Below are 21,674 nucleotides of genomic sequence, written 5' to 3'. Positions count from 1 at the left end.
CGTGGCTGGGGAGCTGCTCCCCTCGCCGGGATCCCGGCATGGGCAGCCTCGTGCGAGGGCTGTACCGGGAGCAGCGCACCCCCAGCACCCACCTTACACCTTCCTGGCTGCCGGAAGGGCAAACAGCCTGAAAGACCCTCGCCATCACCCCAAACCACAGGGCCAGAGGCCACCAGCTCTATCGGTTACCAGCTGGGGATGGAGCTCCCTGAGCCCCCCTCCTGACAGACCCCAGGGTCCCGCAGGAGGTAGCAGATGGGAGCCAGTCTCAGGACCCCAGAGAGGGGCACATCCTGCACCCTGCCTGGTGCTGGCTCCCCCGAGCACCCCCATGCCAGCAGGGCTGCACGGGCACTGGAGGAGCTCCCAGCTCCCTGCAGCCGGAGAGACATTAAGCTCTGATGGCAGGACAAAATGTATTAGAAGATGCTAATTTAATTAAAAGAACACGACAATGGCTAAATTAGCAAGCGAAGAACACCTACCCTTAACAAGGGCACAAATACAAGAACTGGGGGATGCAGCAAGGCCCCGCGCGGGCACAGGCCGAGCCACCCGGCTGCACGAGGACGGTTCGAAGGACATCTCACCTCCCCGTGCGGCTGCGGCCGCTCAGCACACAGGAAAGCGCCCAGGACCCCAGCTCATCCCCCAGCTCGCAGCCCCGGGCAGGCACGCCGGGGAACCTCCAGCAATTCCTGCTCCTCTAACGCGGCTTCCGCTCCCAAACACGGGCTACGGCATCTAATCCTACTGCAAGGTCTCTGGGGCAGGGAACGTGTTTTTATTTGTAACTTCCTCTGCGTGTAGCAGCAGCTGGCAGAGCCGTGCCTGCTCCCCGCAGGCTGGGGGGGGAGCGGGACGCACAGAGCCCCCGCTGCTGGGGGAGCCTCACCCGCAGCTTCCCCGGCGGGCTCCATCCCGCAGCAGCCGCACTCGTCTGAGCGCAGCTTTACTGCCTTTTATCTTTACGAAGCTGTTTTCAACGGAAACCGCCTCAATTTGCATCGATCCGCAGCGCGCCGCTGGTGGCCCCGCCTGCGGGCTCGGGGCCAGTGGCCGCCCGGGGGTCCCCCCGCTCCGGGACCCCCCCCCCCCTCCAGCGCACACCGGCCCCAGGCGCCGCAGGGAAAGGGCCCCGGGGGGGCGGGGGGGGTTCAGCGGCCGGGAAGCTGCCGGGGGTCGCGGCTGCACGCCCCGGGGGGCTGCGGCGCGCTCCAGCGGGGGGAGCCCAGGAAGGGGGGCGGCGAGCGGGGGGAGCGCAGCGCAGCGCCGGCAGCACGGGCTGCAGCTGCCCCCTGCCGGCAACGCGGCCCCGCCGCCGGGCAGAGCCGGGCAGGGCCCCCCCGCGGAGGATGCTGCGCCCTGCGACCCCCCCCCGGGGACCCCCCCGGCTGCTCCCAGCCGCGGGTCCCAGCGCCCGGCCCTCCCCGCCCCAGGGGCTGCGCACTGCCAGGAGATGGGGAGGAGGCTGCGGTGCCTGCCCCCTGCCCGGTCTCCCCCCCCCGGACCCCTTATAAAGGGGCTGCACACAAGGACAGGGCACAGCAGCACCCCAGGTGATCGGTCACCCGGGTGCCAGGGGCCCTCTGCAGCACAGGGCAGAGCACGGGAGGGTCTGGGGGCTCTGCAGCAAGTTGCGCACAGGGGCACGGGGCCAGACTAATGCAGAGCACACCCTGCTGAGCCCCTGTTCTGGTGCAGGGGGGTGCTCAGGCTGCCCAGGCACAGGGGGACAGGGCTGAGCATGCAGGGGCCCTGGAAGCCCACCTGGTGCTGCAGCACGGGGTCACAGCACAGCCTGACGTTAGGGTTCTGCTTACCCGTGGGGTGACCGGGACTGGTGGGCAAGAGCCAGCAGCACCACCCCTGCCATCGGGGGGCACGGCAGAGGGGTGCCTGGACACTGCTCCTCCAGAACATCACTGGCTTCCAAAGAGAATATTTGATTCCCTCTCCCTGGACTAAGGGACCGGCTCCCATTCCCAGGTCTCTCCACTTCCATTCCCTTTTGTGCGTTTTCCAAAGAGGGGTTGATCACATCCTGGCAGATGCTGGGAGCAGACGCCTAATGGAGGCCATCTGCCACATTTCACAGGGAAAATTATTCAAACTCACTAGGACTTTAATTTAATCAGCTGGCACTGAAGTGGGCACTGGGCTTTCATGTGAGCAGGTGTGAGCACAAATCGGCAAAGGCAAGGAAAGCATTTCATCTCCATTCACCGAGCCCACAGAATAGGAGCTAATGCACGCTGCGTGGCCAGTGCCTTCAGCGGCATTTTTCACTAGTGCAAGGCACAGCTCACACAACACCACACCTCGAGCACTTCGCCACCAAGGCTCAGCGAGTAACCCCCAGCAGTCAGGAACCGCAACACGTAGGGAAGATTCATTGCAGATGACAGGAGACCAGATGGGACATCGGTTACAAGTGGAACGACTCTGCTGGCCTTGCTCTCCAGCACATTCATCCCCATCCGTGTCCCTGCAGATCCGGGAGTGCTGCTAAGCCAAGGCAGAGCAGCTCGGAGGGAAAGCAGCACGAGGGCCCCGTCCCCAGGGAGCTGGCAGTGCTGCCCAGGAGCTTAGCTCGGAGCAGCCCCGGGTGCCGCGCAGCACGCACCCCACCCTCGATGGAGCTGTCACACCCCCGCTCCCCAGAGGCTCCCCATGGGGTTACAGATCATTGGACTGCAAGGAAGAGTGGGAAACATCCGCCTGCACTCGGAAAATGGGACAGTGGGAACGGTGCCGTCCCTGCCGCGTGCTCTGACATTTCTGCGTTACCCAGACGTGAAGCAGCTTCCTGGGGCGCAGCGGTCTCAGCTCAGGCGCTCCTGGTGCACATGGTTACCCTCAAGAGCAGATAAAAACGCGTCTGTCACAGAAAGGGGATGAATGCAGCATGGCCTGTGCCCAAAGGCTCAAGTGCAGAGTGACCTGTTAGCTCTGCATGTGCCCGGTGTCTCCTCACCGTCTGTCTCAGGCTGCAGCTGATGCGCAGGAGCATCCCACCACACCACGGGCTCACAAACATGGAACAAACTCACGCCATGGATTAAAAGGTGAAAAGACACACGTACAATACAGCAGAGGAAAGGAGGTGGGGATGGAGCTCCTGGAAACGGTTCGTTAAGTCCTCATGCAATCACAGGACGCAGAACCTGTCTGCACTGCGGAGGACACCATCTCCAGCAATCCCCAGTGAATCCGACCTGGGGAAAAGTTCTTCCTGACCCCAAATCCAGGAGCTCATTTAAACCCAAGCTGGTAAACATGACACACTGTGCAAATACAAAGCCACTTACCACATTCTCCCCCTAAACATCAATCATATCACTCTCTTCCTGGCACTACCACATGTCCAGACTCAACAACTACAAGGCATTTTATCACGTGTGAGGCGACTAGCGACTGCCCCAGTACAGGCACTGTGCAAACTCACAGTCAGACGTGCTTTGCAGCTCTATAAGCTCAGGCACAGCTGGAACGCTCACTGGCATCAGCTTCTGCAACACCACCTTCTCCTTCTGCCAACTTCCCCTGCCACCACAACTGGTGCGGTATTATTGACACGTGACAAACCATTCTCCCCATTATCTGCACTTTACACCAGTTACCCAGAAGCCTGGTTTGGGGCATATTTCAGCCTCCAAACTCACTGCTCGTGCAGCTGGAGTGACCCGAGCTGCTTCTCAGCAGGACAGGCACCACACAGGGGCGAGGTGCAAGCACCCAGCGCTCATCTCCTCAGCACACAGGTACGACCTGGGCAGCAGGAAGGCGCAAAACCAGGTTTCATTCCTGGGAATGGCTAAGAAATCTCACGCACCTGCCCACTTCGGACCTTTCTGACACACTAGGGCCCAGCTTTGCTGGAAAACCCACGGAGCACCAGTGAAATTGGGCAGGGGGAAGGGGGATAACTTGGCAGCTGCTCACATTTAGTTTGCACCTTCTTTGCCAGTGTGGAAGGAAACAAACGACCTGTGAAGGGAATGGAGCGCAGTGATTCATTACCCCTGATGTGTGATGATGGCTTAATTATTTTTCTAACTGGGGAGAGACGCTTTCTGACAGCAGGTGCAAATTAATTCTCCACTGTTTTAAGGAGTGATCGGCCCAGGACAAGCAGAAAACTGGAAAACCTAATTAAATCGGGAGCTGGGTGGAATAAATGGAGCGGGGAGTTTGTTTGCATGGTGCTGATGGATATTAACGATTGCTGGTGAAGGCACCAGGGCTCCCAGCAGGAACACGGAGCTGTCTTAGTGGCTGCATGAGCCCAGCCAGCTTTGACAGTTTTGGGCAGGAGGTGTCACGGTAGTCACAGCAAGCGCTGCTCCCGCGTGCGGACGGGGAAGAGCAGGGCTCTCCCTGCAGAGGAGAATCTCGCTCACCGCGTGTGCCGGACAGAAGGATGGTGCTAGCGGGCCGGCAGCCAGAGGTGCAGGCGCCGGGGACCCCGCATCCTCCGGGGCTGTGCCCTGCAGGGCAGCAGGACCGGGGGGAGATTTGCCCCGTTTCTCCGCAACCAGGGCAGAGGCAGACTGATCAGCTTGCGAGGAGCCAGGGCCTGGCCTCCAGGTCTCCGCCGCAGGGCTCCTGGAAGCAGGAGCAGGGGCAGCGCGGCTCTGCCCCCCCAGCAGCAGCAGCAGCGCGTTTCGCCTCCACGCCTGCTGGCGCTGCAAGCCCTGCCCGCGCCTGCTGCAAGGGAGCCGAAAAATAACCAACACCTGAAGGGTTTTGCCACGGGGGGGAGCAACCCGAGGCTGACTGGGAGTATCATTAGCTCGGTAATCAGGGAGGAAAGAGTTTATATTGAAGAGTTGCCATGGAAACAGCAGCTCTACTTGCCCGCTGCCCCTTCAGCCCCGCTGCCCCCGGCTCGGCGCTGCGCGGAGGCGGCTGGGGTCCGTCACACACCGCTGCCACCTCTGCCTCGGCCCCTGCGGCTTCTGCCCCTTGGCAGTCGCCAGCAAGGAGCTCTGGAAGGCCGACACGAGCAGGATGCCTCTCCTCTCCTGTCTTCATCCCACTCCTGAGAAGCAGAGCCCCTGGAGAGCCGGAGCAGGATTTGGGGGGGGGGACCATCATCCGCGCCTGGCTCCCCACCACACACACCTGGGGCAGCACAGCAGCACCCGTGCCTACACCTCCGGCTCCATTTCACACGTGGCCATGTCCAGCTGGGCCCCAGACCCCTACCTGCAGCCCCGGGGTAAGCCCTTGCCACCAGCGGGCCGGGTCCTGGGCTCTGCGGGGCTCTGAGCCCCCCCCAGGGGGATGCAGCAGCCCGGGACCACCGCTGCCCGTCCCCTCCGTGGGGCTCTCACAGCCACGCTCCCAGGCTGCCCGTGCCCACGGCTTGGTGTTTGCAGAGGTGCTCAAAGAGAATGGGGTCAGTCTGCAGTGCAGATGCTGCTCCCAGCGCCCATCTCTGGGGCAACTGGGAGAGGGGACTGGTTACCAGCAGGGCTGAGCCCCCCCACAGCCGACACAGCACTGAAAATGGGGGGGATCGGCCGCATCCTGCCTCCGGGGCTCTGCCCGGCCAGCACCCCTCCCACTCCTCCAGCAGAGCTGGGAGAGCACGCCCTAATTGCTTTTTGTTTTTCTGTTTCTCCCATCATTAAATCCCTTCTTCATCCCTAATAGTTCGGGATTATATGAAGGTTAATATGTTTCAGGTTCCACACAAGTACAGCTAATTAACAAACAGTCCCCTCAATTCCCTTTAATGCCTACACATGTAATGCGATCGCTGCAATTACCTGCTTCCCAAAGCCATTACGAACCACAGAAAATTAGCCAGAACAGGTGATAAAAACCTTCTTTTACTGGTTCATAAAAGGAGTGATCTCAGGGCAGCAGCTCCACACCACCCAGCTGTACACGGGGAAGGGTCAGCACCATCCCGAAGGGGCCAGGCTGCCCCTGAGCTGCCCCGAGCAGCCACGGAGGCACCATGTGCTCCAGCTCCAGGTCCTGCCGGGGGCTTGGGATGCCACCTTGTAGGAGCCAGCCATGCCTTCCACCCACAGAGATAATTTGTCACTAAGCAAACCCCACCCAGACATTCAGGGCACCCCCAGGTGAGCAAGCAGGGCTCTGCTCCCAAGGGACACCTTCCCTGCTCACGCAGGGTGAAAGCAGAACTGGGACCAGTCCCAGCCCAGGGTCCTGGGGCTGCCACATCCATCAGCATCTTGCAATAGAGCTGAGCTAGCATCCCCAGGGACAGACGTCAGGAGCCCCTGGGGAAGGGTTAGAGCTACTCAACATCACCCTGCAGGGAAAGGGGGGACACCTAAAGAAGCACCCTTACCCACAGGCATCCTGCCTGGGGAGCAGCACGCTCTGCAGGCCAGGGGGCAGCAGCCAGGCTCCCTCAGCCTGCGCTCTGTGCCGGGGAGCCGAGCAGTTCCTGCAGCAACCAGAACCGCCTGCAGCCACACCGCTCCGTGTCTGCTTCGGGAAGCCTCCGAGGGAGAGACCCCGTGCCAAGGAATGCGATGAGCTCTCAGCAAATTGCTCCATTGGTCTATTAGCCCTCGTTAAGAACCTGTACCTATCAGGCGAGTTTCAATTTCCAGCTACTGGATCCTGTTCTGCTTGTGCCTGCCAGATTAAAGAGCTCTCTAATAATCAGCATCTCTGCTCCATTATTTATGCTGCAGCAGTGATACACACGTCCCCCTCCAGGGCTTGTGGCCCAGGAGCAGCATCGGCTGCAGGTCCCAGCTGGGCACGGGGTGGCTCCATCGCAGCACCGCAGACCCCCGACGCAGGGCACCGTCCTGCCCACCAGCTCTGTTCGAAGCACCCAACCCCGTCAGTACGCAACGAGCCCTCGTGCAGCAGGGCAGGGCACGGCCCCGCTCGGGCTGAGCACCCTCAGCCCCCTGGGGCTCTGCGCCCAGCCCCGTCCCAGCCACAGGATTTGTACCCTGCAGCCTCCGGCAGCAGACCCTCTGAGGCTCAGAGAAGCAGCCCCACGGGGGTGCCCAAGCTCAGCACCGCGGTCCATGCACCAGCCAGCACGGCCACAGCTCGGTTCCTGAAGGCACCCATAAATCTGAGAGCCTTAGGCTGGCACCCAGCCACAGCACAGCCAGAGCTGCACCCCAGCCTGGGGACACACGGGGATGCCCCGGGCCAGGGCACGGCGCTGAGCAGAGAGGGGCAAGGGGGGGCTGCACGGCACGGGCCTGGCACCTGGGGGTCCCACTTGCCGCACCCCATCCCAGGAGCACTGGGTGTCCTCCCCACAGCTCCATCCAGTGTCCCTCGTCTCCTCGGCATCCTCCCCGAGTGCCCAGAGCACCCTCCAGCGTTGGGCCTCCTCTGCAAGAGCTCCTTATAAATGTAAATTGGGAACAGCCTCGCAGCACAGGAGGAAAATCACTGTAAACAAAATCTCCGTTGCTGTGGAAACCATTAAAAATAGATTCCCCACGCTCCCCCTTTTGTGCTGGGTATTATACAGCTGGTCTCCTTCATTCCACATTATTATTACTTTTTAATTATGAATAATTTCCTCCCTTCTATAGGAAGATAGAGTAAAAAACAGAACTTTCCGAACGAAGGGCCTTTAGGATATATTTCAATATGCAAATGACAGCAAACATGCATTCTGTAGTGTTTACGCCACAGGGTAAAAAAAAATCTCTGCATTAACCCTTCCCACCCCACAGCCCCCATTTCCCCCCCCCTCAGCCAGGGAGGCCGGGTGTCCGTGGCCCCCCCCGTGAGCTGCCCCAGGACGTGCAGGAGCAGCAGCGCAGCCGTGCTTCGTCCTGGCAGCCCAAAACAAGACGTGCCGCAGCGCTCCCGCTGCAGCCCTCGGACACGTCACAACAGAGGCTCCTCGTGGCAGGGACCAGGTTTGCCCCCACGTGAAGGGCCCTCGGGGCTCAGGAGCACCGAGACCAGCGCAGCTGCTGCGGCCGCCTCCACCTGCTGACACAGGGAGAGCACCACAGCCAGGCTCGGCGGGCACGCTGCCCTGCTGAGAAGGGGCGCACCCGGTCCCTGCCTCACCTACAGGGGAGGTCCCCTCTGATCCAGGGTCTCTGAACGGCAGAGAGACTTAAAATCGTCTGGAGAAATATAGGCCCAGAAACACGGTCCCGATCCAGACTCTGACTCAGGTGCTATTTGTGGCCCTCGTTATCGGAGAGGATGCTCCTCCACCAGGGAGGCGGTCGGACACCGGCACGGTGCCGGGTGCCGGCGGAGGTCTGGCAGCAGCGCCTGTGCCAGGCAGAAGGCTCCCGAGCAGGCTGGCCCCAGCCCACTGCCATCGGGTCGCCGGCTCTGTGCGAACCCCACGCTGCCGCGAAGGAGCAGATGGGCAGCACGGGGAACCAGCTCGGCGCACGCTGAGCTGATGTCCTGCCCGCTCTCCTGCTGCTCGTGCTTCCCCTTGCTCCGCAGGGGGGGGTGGCAGCCCTCCAGCCCTGCAGCTCCACGGGGCCAGGCCCCCACCTGCCCTGGGGATGCCAAAAGGGGTGGGCTGTGGGACGGACAGCTGTCCGTTTGTCCACGGGGACCCAGCACAAGCAACAGCCACCAGCGATTTGCGCAGGATGCCCCAAACCATTTTCACTCCCCCAGGAGGCAGCTGGGTCTGTCAATGCAGGGAGCACAACTTACTGGAAACTTTCCTGAAACCAAAGCATCTCATCGTACAACACTCACAAACACGGCAGAGACCTGCCCTTGCAGGAGGGGAAGACGATTTAGTGTGGATCCCAAGACAAAACCGACAAGCCTCGATGTGCTGTACTGAAAAAAGCCAACAACACACCAAGATCCACAAAGAGAGTGTCACCTGCAGGACAGAGCGATGCCACCGCCAGCCGCAGCTCCACGTCCCCCGGGGCAGCACGGACCCAGCACTGGGGGCCCGAGACCCCACATGCGGCCAGGGTACAACCCCAGACCTCCCCAGGAGCCCACCCTCTGCCGGAGCTGGTTTTCGGGGGCTCTGAGAACCAAATCCCCATGACAGCCCACAGCACTGCTCCTCTTTCTTCTTACCTGACTTCTGAGGGAGATCTTAGCAGGCTGCCTCCTTCTTCCAGAAATCCCCAGAGAAAACAAGATTCCTCCTCTATAACAAGCTCTGTTGAGTCCCATTTTCAAGAGCTTTAGTGCTCCATCTGTTCTACCGTAACCCAAATTTTAACCTAGCCCCAAGTATCAACACCGAGCATTATTACTTCCCGCAGCTGATGGCTACGAGGGCCGTTAGACCCAGGCAGTGCTGGCCGAAGACGGCCACGCTCTAATCCCCTGCTCATTCGGGCTACACTGCCTCTGCTAGGCAGATATCCAGGTTTGATCCGAAGATGTCAAGTGATGTAGAATCCCCCACAGGCTTAAGCTGCTCCAGTGGTTAATTACCTTCCCTGATAAAAATACGTACTTTGTTTCTAGTCAAAATTTGTCTGGCTGGAGCTTTCAGCGCCTGGATCTTGTTATGTCTCCCCTGCTAAATCAGAGAGCTCTGTACTTGCAGAAATCTCTTGATCACAGCCCAGAAGTACCTACGTCTCAAAGTCACCTCCTAAACTTCTCTTGGAGGAGAAGTTCGGCACACTTGTGTCACATCTCTCACAGCAAAGCACATTTTCCAGACCAGGAACCATTTTCGTAGCCCTTTTCCGCGCAGCCCCCATTTCAGCAGCGTTCACCCAGCCCGGACACCCGGGGTGATCCCAGCACCCTGACCACGCTGTGCAGAGGTACGGCAGCCACTCGCCACGCCAGCGCTCCCCCCGTGCACACATCCCTGCTCACCCTGCCAGCTCCACGCGCAGCTACGGGAAGCACGTTAATGGAGCAATTAGCAGACTTCAGCCACAGCCATGCAGAAAACAGACTTCAGCATCCTGCCTCAGGGTGCTGGTGGAGAAAACATCAGTGAGGAGCCGCTGCTCACCCCCCAGGTCCTGCTCCCACCAGCACAGCTTCGGAATAGGAAGGACCCCAAGCACCTTTGTGCAGCCGGCGAGCTGTACCAGGGCCAAGGGCACGGGTGAGGCAATCGCCACCCCAGCACCATTTCCTCCTCTCCCAGCACATCCCAGTCACAGCTTTGCTATTGCCACCACGGTGGGGAGGAAGCAGCCACTCAGAAAGCAATACAAGGAGGAAGGACAGAAGCTGCAAATGCCTTAAGGAGTCAGGAGCTTGCCTTGGGGGGCTCAACAACTGAAGCGGAGGAGACCCAGGGCAGGCCGCCCGCACAGCACCCAGAGCCCACGGGGCACTGCCTCTCTGCCAGCCCCCGGTGCCACCCCCAGCCCCGCTCCCCCTGCCAGGGGGGCACTCGCAGCTCAGGGGCAGGCAGAGCCCCAGCAGTGACCCAGCCCAAGTAACGGCACTCGGGGACACCCTGCTGGAGACGCTCATCAAGGAAAACCATCCCGCAGTACCGTCCAGCCCCAGGACCAGGAGAAACCCATCAGGCTGCAGGGAATACTCACAGGTTGCCCAGCTCCGGTCAGCAAATCCCCTCCGGCCGGCCCTCCACTGGGACACGGCGGTGCACACAAACCCCAGGGACCCTCCGCAGCTCCGGGGACGAACCAAGGCCACGGCAGCTCCCTGCTGGCACGGGGCGCCGGGGAGCAGCCGGGGGACACAACTTTCTGCGCGCTCAATCACGCGAGGTCCTGCTCCAGCCACAACTGCATCCTTATTTAATTCACAGCAATTATGCTCACATTCTGCTAGACAAATAGATTTTACAAGCCCTCAGTTAAATGTGGATAATTACGGCTGCCTGCACCAGGGGACAGCCCTGCCCGGGCTCAGGAGGAAGAATCACATCCCGATTCCACTAATGCTGTAAATTAGCAAGGAGCGTCCCAATGGCAGCAGAGTAATTACCAGCTATTTCCCCCCCCCCTTCCTGTGGGCTGCTGCTCTCGCTCACTCCCCCCATCCTGCATCTTCCTCCCTCTCAGTATGTGTGTGTTTTCAGGCATATGCTGCTGTTAATGGGGCTTCTGTCGCTTCAGCTGCTGGCAGAGATTATTTTATCTTGGGAACCTCTTCCCATGTCAGCGCACAGACTTCCAGCTCTAAATCATCAACGAGGGAACGCACAGGTGTAGGGGAACAACAGAGGAACGCAGCAACTTTTGGTAGCACCAGTAACAAAGGCTCCAGGCAGGACAAGCCCCCAGCAGCTCCCCCCTGGGGCACGCACCCCAGGGCTGTGCTGGGGCAGCGGCCCCTGGTCCCAGCTGGGGGGGACAGAGGGGACCCCAGGGAGGTGGGAGGAAGCAGGGAGGGGGCTCAGCCACCCAGACAGGAGCGAAGGAGGACGCCTGCTCCCAGACCAACACAGGGAGCAATGCAGGAAGAGAAACCAGGGGCCAGGTCCTGCCTCAGCAGGTCACCCGGCAGCAAACACAAACCACACACTCGGTCCGCAGAACACCAAACCTGATCAATGTTTAACAGCCAGGTAAACCAAGACACAAGGCAGGGGAAAAAAAAACACACCCCAAATCACTGAGAGATTAAAACAAGCATGAAATTCCCCCCCGTGACCCCACCAACCTTTTCCATTGCTTCTCAGCGCTGCTGCACCTCCAGAGGATGAGCTGAGCCCCCGAGCAGACCTCCCGCAGGCAGCAAAAACCCACTGCTGCCCTTGGCAGGCCTCTTATAGCAGCAGTGCCAGTCCCCTCCCCAAGCCCTCGCTGCCACAACCGCCTGCAGGTGTGCCCAATGAAGGAGAAAGCCCCCTGTGGACGAGGGAAGCCGTGGTTTGGGGGGGCTGCCAGCTGTCGCCCCGTGGCACCGAGCCCCCGGAGCGGTTCCCACCGTGTGGCGGGGCTGGGGCTGCTCCGCGCTCCCCACCCGCAGCTGCCGCAGCAGAATAAAGATAAATAAAAGAAACAGAACGAAATCACCGCATTTTTCAAAGTGGCCTGTCAGGGTAAAGCCCTGCAATCTAGCTTCATTAGGCCCCGTGTCCCCATGATGACTCCGCCAGCAGAGGCAGGGCCACCTCTCGCCCGCGTCCCCTCTGTCCCCCCCCCGTGTCCGGGGTCAGCAGCACCCAGGCACCTCTGCCCCCCCCGAGCCCCGCCAGCTGCGACACACGGGGCCACGTGCTGCGTGCAGCCATTTATCGATGCGTTCCCCAGAGGGAAGGAGGGGGATGCAGCTCGGCATCTCCCCCTCCAGGCACACGCAGACGCGTGGGATGGAGCGAAGGCCATCCTGCGGGAAAGCTGGGTGACCCCTGCGCCCCGAGACCAACCTTGGAACTGGCTCAGCCCCTCAGCGCCTCGGCAGGTCCCAGCCCGAGCTCTTCCCCCGGTGCCTGCAGGAGGAGCAGGCGGCCTTGGCAAGCTCCCAGCCCAGGGCTCACGGGAGCGGGCTCGGCGTCTCCCCTTGCCCCCGCTTGCCCGAGCTGCTCCGTGCCCGGGCACTTGCGGAGACGATTCAGAGCCTGCGAACAGGGCTCAGCCCGGGGGCACCTGGGGGAACGGAGAGCTCTTCATTAAAATAATTACTTTAACGTCCAGGGGTAGAGGACAGCAGAGGCGGAGGGGAGTGGAACTCCCCTCGGTAAGCGCCGGCTGCTGAGCCCCTGCCCCGGGGGGGACCTGGCAGCTGTGCCGGCACTCACCCGGCATGGAAAGCGCCACGTCCGTCTCCGCAGCCTGCACAAAGCCTCTGCCGCAGCCCCCGTGACGAGGCTGGGAATATCTCAGACTCTGAGCACCAAGAGCTGCGTGGTGGGGGCACCACCGGCAGGCTCGTGCCCCCCCCCGTGCCCCCAGCCAGCAGCGCTGGGGGCTCTGCCCGCTGCCGGTGCCTTCTGCACCCCAACCCTTCTGCTGGCACCGGAGGGGAGGCGGGGTGCACGGCGGCTCCTAGCATAAGGAGGCTCCTGCCAGGGAAAGCTCATGTGCTTTACCACTGCTGAGAAGCTTCCGTGTTCCTGAAATACCATCTTCCCCTGGGCGACTTCACATGCAAGTCTTGGGACTTGCCAGAGCATTAAACTGACATGTAGGTCAGGGTAAGGAATAGCTCAACGCCTCCAGGAAAAAGGGTTTTCCTTCCATATCCCACTGCCTCCTCTGCAGCTAGATACCCAGCCCAGGAAGCAGCACTTAACATGGGTGACCATTTCAAGCCCAGCGTGAAGCAGTGTGTGGGGGTGGAAATAGGATTAAAAAAATTTCTGGGACCTGGTCTGGAGATAAGCTACCGTTTCTGGAGGCTCTTCATGGTCCCCAGAGCAGGACATCTGCAGCAAAAAGCACTTGCACAATTTAAAGTACCAGGGGAGCCTGGCTGGACATGGACAGACCTCCTGGACATCAGAAGCGTACCACTGGTGCTCAAAGGCAGGGCACCGGCGTGCGTCTGGCGACCGTCAGGCTGCCCCGCAGCTCGACACCACCCGCACGGCCAATATTGGCCCCGTGGGGGGCGGTGGGACCCTTCCCAGCAGTGGGACCCTTCCCAGCGGTGGGACCCTTCCCGGCGGTGGGGCCCTTCCCGCAGCAGGCGTGCAACGACCGCTGTGAGCACCAACAGGGGGCTTGGATGAAGCCAAACGCCTCCACTGCTCGTTTCATGGCCCAAAGCCTGCGTGCGCTGCACCTGAGCAGCACAGGGTGCAAAAACACACCTGGGGGCTGGGAAGCTGAATTCTCCCAGGTCGGGGTCACACCTCGGCACTGCCCCGCTGTTATCCTAACACCACAGCACGCTTCCCGCTGTAGAAATGGGGGACGGCGAGGCAGAAGTTTGCCTGATGAAGTGTCCCCGTGGCTGCGCAGCAGGAGCTGGGCATGATAGATCATAGGAATAAAACCAAGAGAAGGGTGACACAAGCAATCGGCAGAGCCCGGCTGTAAATCTCGGTTCTGATGGGCTCGAGATGAGCTGGCTGGGTTACAGGAGGGGGTGAGCAGCGAGGGAAGAGCCTGATAACAAGCGCTGCGAGCAGCGCCTCATCCCGCGTCCCGGCTGATGCAGAGGCCTTGCTGTCAGGGAGACAAAGTGGAAGCGCTCAAGTGCATCATTGATTTTTAATAAAAGCAGGTAACACTCTGGAAACCCAGCACTTAGCCCCACTTTCTCTTCCCTGCTTGCCCAGCCTCCCCCCAGCCCCAGCTCCAGGCACGAACAGCAGTGCCCGAGGGCCGAGGGCCCAGCACAGCCCCTGTCCCCCCCCCAGGGCTGCTGCCCGCTGCTTCCCCTCTGCTGGGCCCTGCTGGGATCGGGGATCGCCGACCAGCCGCGGTCCCTGCCTCCTCCCTGCGCCCACCCCTCGTCGGGGGCAGCGCCAGGGGGGTGCAGGGCTCGTGGGCGCTGGAGCAGGAGCCCCACGCGTCTCCATCACCTCCCTGCTGCTACTGCTGCGGACGCGGGGCTGCCAGCAGGACCCTGTGCTTAAACGCTGCCGCTGCGCTGGGCTGAGCCCCACACGAGGTTACGTGGTGGCTCTGGGGCCGGCAGCGGGGACGGGGTGGATGGGATGGACGGGATGGGGCGCGCCCGGGGGCGAGGAGCAGCGGTGATGCCGGCTGGCCCCCCGCGCCCGCAGGGAAGCTCGGCATCCAGCAGTGCGTGCGCACCTCTCCCCCGGCGTGTCACGATGATTGAGTGCAGGATGCAGGCACTGTAATGGTTTCATCAACTTAGCTACTTTTTATGAGAAATTTGTTCCAATGCCTTCACTTTTCCAGGCTGCTGTCACTTTAACAGATGCCAGGCCAGAAAGAATAATAATCCTGGCGGGGAAACTTTGAACCACAGCGAGCGGCTTCCCAGGGAGGAGGGCAGGAGGTGGGAGAGAGCTGATTTTTGCGGGAGCTCACAACTCAGAACTGCCCCAGCCTGAACCTGCCGGTGTCGGGAGACGCTCTCGTGCCCTCTTCTTCCTCCCTGGTGAGGAGCACCCGTGTGTAGCCACGCTGCAGCACTCATCGGACACGTGGCTTCGGACAACCCGGCCCCGTCCATCCTGCCTCGCTGCCTGCTGGACCAGTCCTCCGCCCCAGTAAGGGCTGTGCCCCCTCCCCACCCGGCACAACCCCCGGCCCTATTTCTGTCCCTGACGCCTCTCGCCCCCCTCCCAGCCCTGGGCTCCCTCCACACAGCTCTGCCGAAGCGCTCCGTCCCACTTGGCAAAGCACCTGACCTCCGCTCCCCACTCCCACGCTCCGCTCGAGCGCTCAATTATGCCCCAGAGCACCCTGTCACTTGCTCCTTCCACCCACAACTTCGCCAATTAACTCCAGCGCTCGTCTGCTGCCTTCCTGCCTGCACCCGCCGGGTAACAGCCGCCTGCAGCCCGCGCCAGCCGGGGCTCTCCAGGCGCGCACACGGGGAGGCCTGAGCCCGTCCTCGGCAGCAAGAAGCCACATTTTGGGTCAGACGCAGCCACGGGGTCTCCCCTGCAGGTGCCCCTGGTGCTGTGCCAGAAGCAGTGCCCGGGGCGCTGGCGCGGCACCGGCAGCCCCAGGGCCGAAGGACGGCCGAGCAGCGCCGCAGCCGTGGCGCACGCCGCAGCCCGGGGATGGCCCAGCCAGCCCGAGAGCTTCCCCTTCCCGCACGGAGAGAGGCTTTTACAGAAACGGCGAGATAAAGCGAGTGCAAATGGTGACTAAGCAGCCTGCAGGCTACCCTGCTAATTAGCTACAGCTCAGATTTACCGCTTGCACTGTGAAACTGCACGCAGGGCTGAGACGAGCCTCACGAGGGCAGGTATTGCGTCCCCCTGCATGCCCCTGCCCTGTGCAGCACCAAAGCAAGGGCAGGATGAACGCAACGCAGGCTCCATCCGGGAGCATTTGCTCAGCCCCACGTCCCGGCAGCGTGCAGACCGCGGGCAGGCAGCGGTGTGGGTTAAGATCCGCAGGACGTGCATGATGCCAGGTCAGTGTTCACCTCGCTGGGCTGGCACCTTCCACCACGAGTGGATTGCCCCTGTCTTTCTCCCCCCCCATCTCCCCGCTTCAAAACTCCCCACTCGCTGCCTCTCCCCACATTTCCCCGTCCCTGCTTCCTTCCAAGCTCTCCTCCTCCTTTCCACACCGCAGAGCTGCTCTCACCGCGGGCCGGGAGCCCCAACACCGGTGTGCTCCTGCTGCCAGCTCCTGCCGCATCCACCTGCCCGCTGCCGCCTTTCTGCTGAGGCCACGCCAGGCCAGGGACCCCCGACACCCTTGGCACCACCGCTAACAGCCCATAAATTGCTGCTGTGCTGGCAGACGCGGAGCAGCCAGGGCCGGGCACGCTGCCTCGCTCAGCCCCGCGCGCTGCTCCTGGCTGAGCAGAGCAGTTGCAAGGCTGTTCTCCTGCATTTCTTCACTGTGGCATTTAGAGGGTTTTTTTTTTTTTTCCTTCCCTTTGGGAAATGAAAAACTGGGAAGCTTCATCCATCTAACAGAGGGGGCCAGAGATCATCTCCCCAGCAGGCCAAGCCAAACGTTTGGCACTCAGAAACACCCGGCAGCCTCGTGCGCGGCGCCGCCGGCTCCAGCCCCACAAGGACAGGCAGAATCCGGCCCCGCCGCCCCAGCTGGGCTCCCTCCAGCCTCCCCAGCCTCCCTCTGCTGCAAGCTGCCAACGATCGCAGGTTGGCTCTGCAATAGTTGTCCCTTCTGCTGCACATCTACATCTGCCTGTGGAACAAGCAGCCCAGCATCACGTCTCCTGGAAGGACGGGAGCCACATCTGCCCACCAAAATAGTTAGGGAGGTGAGTGCAAATATGAGAACAAGAGCAGCCAAATAATCGGAGCCAGGCAGAACAAAGACACAGATGTGGCGGAAGGATAAAAGCCATAAGTTAGCGTGCCCCCACGTCCCGCTGCCAGATTACCCTGCCACTGCTCAGCAAGGTCAGGCACAACCACGCTGCCCGTTAACCGAGCGCTGCTGCGGCTCCCCGTGGCTTTCCTGCTCCCTTCGGGCAGGGGTAGCAGCACTGCGTGCTCTGGGCACAGAGACCGTGCACTGGCTCCCCGAACCGAGACTCTGTGCACGGGATTTTGCAACAGCTGGGGCAAAAAAGCAGGCAGAGGCAGTGGGGCAGGCAGGAGAGGCACCCGGGGCAGCTTCCTCGGGCACGGCGAAGCACCGGGAGCTGATGTGGGGATTCCCGAGGCTGCGAGTGCCAGACCTGCCCCAGTGCTGCCTGCTCCTGCGAGGAGCTGCTTCTTTGATATGAGTCATTGCTGGAAGACGAATTCTATTTAAAGGACGTTATTCGTAGAAAATTGAGTTTTAATAACAGGGCATCAAACGAGGAGAAAATACCAAACTTCCAAGCGGAGCTAAGTTTCCTTATGTTAATTTATACAGCACATTCACTGCTCGGAGGAATGAAAGTCACTCGGAGAGCTCCTCTCCCTGACAAAAAGGCGCAGGAAGCCCCCGGCTGCTCTCTGCTCCTGACACACGTGGGAGCATCCCCGGCCCCAGCAGCTGCTGCAGCGGCCACTCCGGCCACGGCCACGGCCACACGAGGAGCTGGCTCTGGGCGCGCGCCCCCCGCGCCGGCACCGTGCTCCCCGGAGCCTTCAGGCTGAGTTTAGCCTGCTGGTGGGAGGGCGGTTAGAGACAGCACTGAGCTTGCTTTAAAAATAGATCAAACCCTCTGCTACGGAGCCATTTTATTAGAGCAGCACAAGCTGTTTGGCTGGTGACACCTATGCGAACACTTGGGGAAGTTTTCCTTTATGAATTTGAGAAGCAACCGAGGGGAATGAACGGCGAGGCAGCAAAACAGACCTGATTTCCAAAGGAGAAGAAGAGGGGAGAGGAACACGTACCAGCACACTGAGTTTAATGGGGAGAGAAGTGGCCCCAGGCTTCCCTGTGCTGCAGCAGAGCAGTGGCCAAGCCTCACCTGCTCGGTCCGGCTGCTTCTGGGCTTTTTGGGGACTTCCTAACCCCCTGGTGCGGTGTGGCAGCCGCTGCTCAAGGACACTGCCGCGTCCCAAACCTGACACGAGCACGTGCAACAGGAGCAAGTCAAATCCCACAGCTCTGACCTCGCACTGACGCCCTGCAGCCTGCACAGTTGCTGGATGTGACCGCGGGAGCCCCGGGCTCCTCGGGGCCTCGCCTGCTCCTGCTCGCCGTGCACTGGCCCTGCCAGGCAGATGCAGCAGGAAAAGCGCCTCGAGATCACAGCTGACAGAGCTTGCCAGCCTGGCCCCGAGACAATTCATCACCTGATTTATTTCCCTGCCCTCAGCCTCTTCTCCTCCCCTCCCAGCACGCAGCTCTGCCTCCAAGGGGGGGAAATTACTGGGCCAGATTCCAGCTCTGCCAGAATTTAAAAAGTAATCAGTAACGGGGGTCACCTTTCCCTGGGTGAGGCTCCCGCTGCCATGAATACTGGATGCGGATGCAGAAAAAAAGCGTGCCGGCTGCAGCCTGGCGCAGTGCTTGGAGGATGATCGGAGGCTCCTCGGTGCCCCACGGGGCACGGCCAGGAGAGCGGCCAGCCCATGGGGACAGCGGCCAGCCCGTGGGGACAGCGGCCAGCCCGTGGGGACAGCAGCCTGGCCATGGGGAGAGCCGTGGGCTGCGTGGGCAGGGAGCTCCGGGAGCAGAGCCTGGGCCCTGGGGCAAGGTGGGTGCTGGAAGACGGGCGGTGGGGAGGCTCCAGCAGGGGAGGACACCCCAGCTGCCCGGGGTTACGTCTGTACAGCTGTCCTGTAAAGCAGCGGGTACCGCCGCACCTCAGGGCAGACTGATGCTGCCACCAGACCAGTGCCCGGAGCCTCCCCAAAGGCAACCAAAGGGGCTGAGGGTCCCCAGGGTCTGGCGAGGCTGAGGGCTTCAGCTCCTTCTGCAGAGGCTGTCCCCAGCTGGGCATTTCGGGCAGAAAGCCCACGACATTGACCTGGAGGATGCTCAGCCTTCCCGAGCCGGAGCAGCCCAGCGAGTGCCAGACCCCAAGGGACACAAGCAGAGCGCTGGGGGTGGGCGCTGTGCCCCCCACATGGTGTGGGAGCCCCCTGCCCGGCCACCTCGGGGGCTCTGGGACCCCCATGGGGGCAGCTCCTGCTCCAGGCTCCTGGCACAGCCCGTGCCGGGGGGCCGCAGGCCGGGCTGGTGCTGCCGCAGGGGGTGGCTGCGGGCACAGCAGAGGGGCCGGGGCCAGGGCTGGGCCGTGCAGGATGTATTTCAACACAGCTCCACGGCACGCAGCATCCAGCCGAGGCTCCCAGTATTCCCCTTTTGTGCATGCTACAATTGACTCATGTTTTTAAAAGGAAAATTGGTGGGGGGGGAGGGAAAAAAAAATACAGAAATGCCTCCGAATCAAACCTCAGAGAAAGCGTGGGAGCTCTCCGGAGAGGAGGAAAGCACTTTCTATATAATTCACCTTTTGTCATTTAATCACCACCCCTCTTGCTGCCAGCAGCCGCTGTATTGCTGGGTAATGGCCGTGCGCTGGGAAATCCACCTTGCAGCGCCTGGGGAGCGCGGCGGTGCCTGTGAAGGTCTCCCTCCCCAAACACCGAGCTGCAGCCGAAAACTTCCATCCCCTGGCCCAGTTTGCCAAGGAGACAAGATTATTTCCTCTCCTCTGAAGCAGCTTACAAAGCAGCTGGCAAAACGCCAGAGTCTTTTTAGAGAAATGTTAATGATGCCCAGGGAAGAGCTAATCATGTGTCATGGAAACAACTTTGTGCCAGTCAAAGTGCTACAAGACCAAGCCTGGTGACACGGTGGCCGCAGAGCGGGGCCAGGACCGGGCTCCTCTCCGCGGTGTAGCTGCAGGTCAGCTACTGATGTCCTGCCATAGCCCCCGCACGTGGGGTCGGCTCCACAGACACTCGGTGACGCTGGCACGTCCCCCTTGAGCCCACCAGCGTGAGAGCAACCGGCACTGCTGCACACCCGCACGGGAACCTCGGCATCGCCAGCGCCGCGAGCGCCGCAGGCACTGGGCAGGTGGCACAGCCCCGCGGGGGGATGCTCCTCGTGCAGCCCGGGGGGCCAGTGACCACCGCCTCCCATAGCGAACAACACGCACAGCATGGTGCTGCACAAAGCGCGCAGGGGCAGGGTGACCAGCAGGGTCACGGGAAGCACTGGGACGTGCTCCTGGTGGGAGAGAGGCCGAGGAAGGGCAACGGGGAACAGCGCCCAGCACAGGGTAGTGGGGAGCAGGCGTCAGCAGTGCCCTGCGGGGAGCCGTCCCCGTCCCTGTCCCCATCCCTGTCCCCGCAGGGTGCCCAGCCCTGCGCATGGGTGCTGCCGCGGCACCGTGCTGCCAAGCTACCCGGGGCTGTCCCATCATGGGCAAAATGGAAAAAAATGGAAAAAAAAGGGAAAAAAAAAAACAGATTTCCGTTTTCCTTGGGGCAAAGGGCTAAATGTTTCACCACACCCGGCAGCAGCGGAGCTACAGGGAGATGAGACGACCCAACCTCTCGCGCAGCCGCAGCAGTGTGGGATCCCTCCCGGCGCCCTTCGGCTCAGGAAGCGGCGCTGGGCGGGCAGGGCGCTGCCCTGGGGCCTGGACCGGGCACGTGCCCCGTGGCCTTCCAAGCTGACCGGTCCTCTAGGAATTCACAGACTCTTTCACTTACTGCGGGACCTCCGTCACGGTCTCGCTGCTGGCGTCTTGCATTCAGCACCTGCGCGTGCGTTAGCGGGGTGCCTCCGAGCCCACCCAAGGAAGCCTCCCCTGGACGAGTAAACAGGGCTCTGGAGGGGCCACCTCCCCCGGCCTGGTCTGTTCTGCCTGCCCCTGCAACTCGATCGGCGCTTGGAGAGGAAAGAGAAATGACACGGTAACATTTTGCAAACCGCATCTCTGAGACTTTCAGCGTTTTGCATCCATTTGTCTTTTAGTCTCTCCCCTGATGGGTAGCATGACTTCCAGCAGCAATCTTTTCATACCTTTACTGTAGTTTGCAACTTACAATAAAGGGCATCGTCTACACGTTTCTGGCAGCCTGACATTTCCAGTGATGATGTGGGGCTTCCACAGACAGTCCTCCTACCACACCAAGGGCCTGGCATGAGCCCAGTGCAGGAGGAATGGCTGCAGAAAACAACCTTGGCTCAAATGGTCGTGTGTTGCTTCAGCCCAAATAACACAATAGTAAACAAAAATATATCTGTAAGCTAGGGCTAGCTCCAGGAGTAAAGACAAGAGGACCTTAGGGGCCACCGTCTCCAGCTGTAAGGACAGCAGAGTTTTATTTAATGCAGGAGGAGTAAATAAAGTCCTCAGCAAGAAGAAGAAAGCTCGTGGAGAACAGACCCAGAACTAAGCGGATAAATAACCAAGCCAACAGGATCTGAGCCACAGGGGGAGAGCCTGCGAGGAACGGGGGGAGGAAATATCAGCAGAGAAAACCTTGTGTGTGAGAAAGCACAGGGACAGAGAAAGAATTACCAAGGAGGCTGAACGAGACGCTGCAGCGAAATAGTGAAAGGTTCATTAGGTATGTAAATAAAAAGATAATACAGAAAAAAAGTGAGGCTGCTACACAGCATGGATGAGTAGAGATAAAACCAACCTAGATGTTGCCTGAAAACTGACTGAACAATTAGCTTCAGCTTTCAGAAGGGATGGTGATTAACACGCTTTCATCTGCAGGCTGCTTTACAGCACGAAGGAACAGAAATGAAAACCACAGT

The 21,674-nt window shown here is 60.9% G+C and overlaps 1 protein-coding gene across 13 annotated transcripts in view; it reads right to left on the bottom strand.

Moving 5' to 3' along the window:
• Nucleotides 1–21,674, bottom strand: part of RBFOX3 (RNA binding fox-1 homolog 3) — a 174,877-nt gene that overhangs the window by 67,113 nt on the left and 86,090 nt on the right. The window lies entirely within an intron of this gene.

This window comes from Anser anser (genome assembly GCF_964211835.1).
Source record: "Anser anser genome assembly, chromosome: 19".
In the NCBI taxonomy this organism is placed as follows: domain Eukaryota; kingdom Metazoa; phylum Chordata; class Aves; order Anseriformes; family Anatidae; genus Anser; species Anser anser.
The sequence above is the reverse complement of the archived record's forward strand: the minus strand, read 5'-3'. Positions and strand labels throughout refer to the sequence as shown.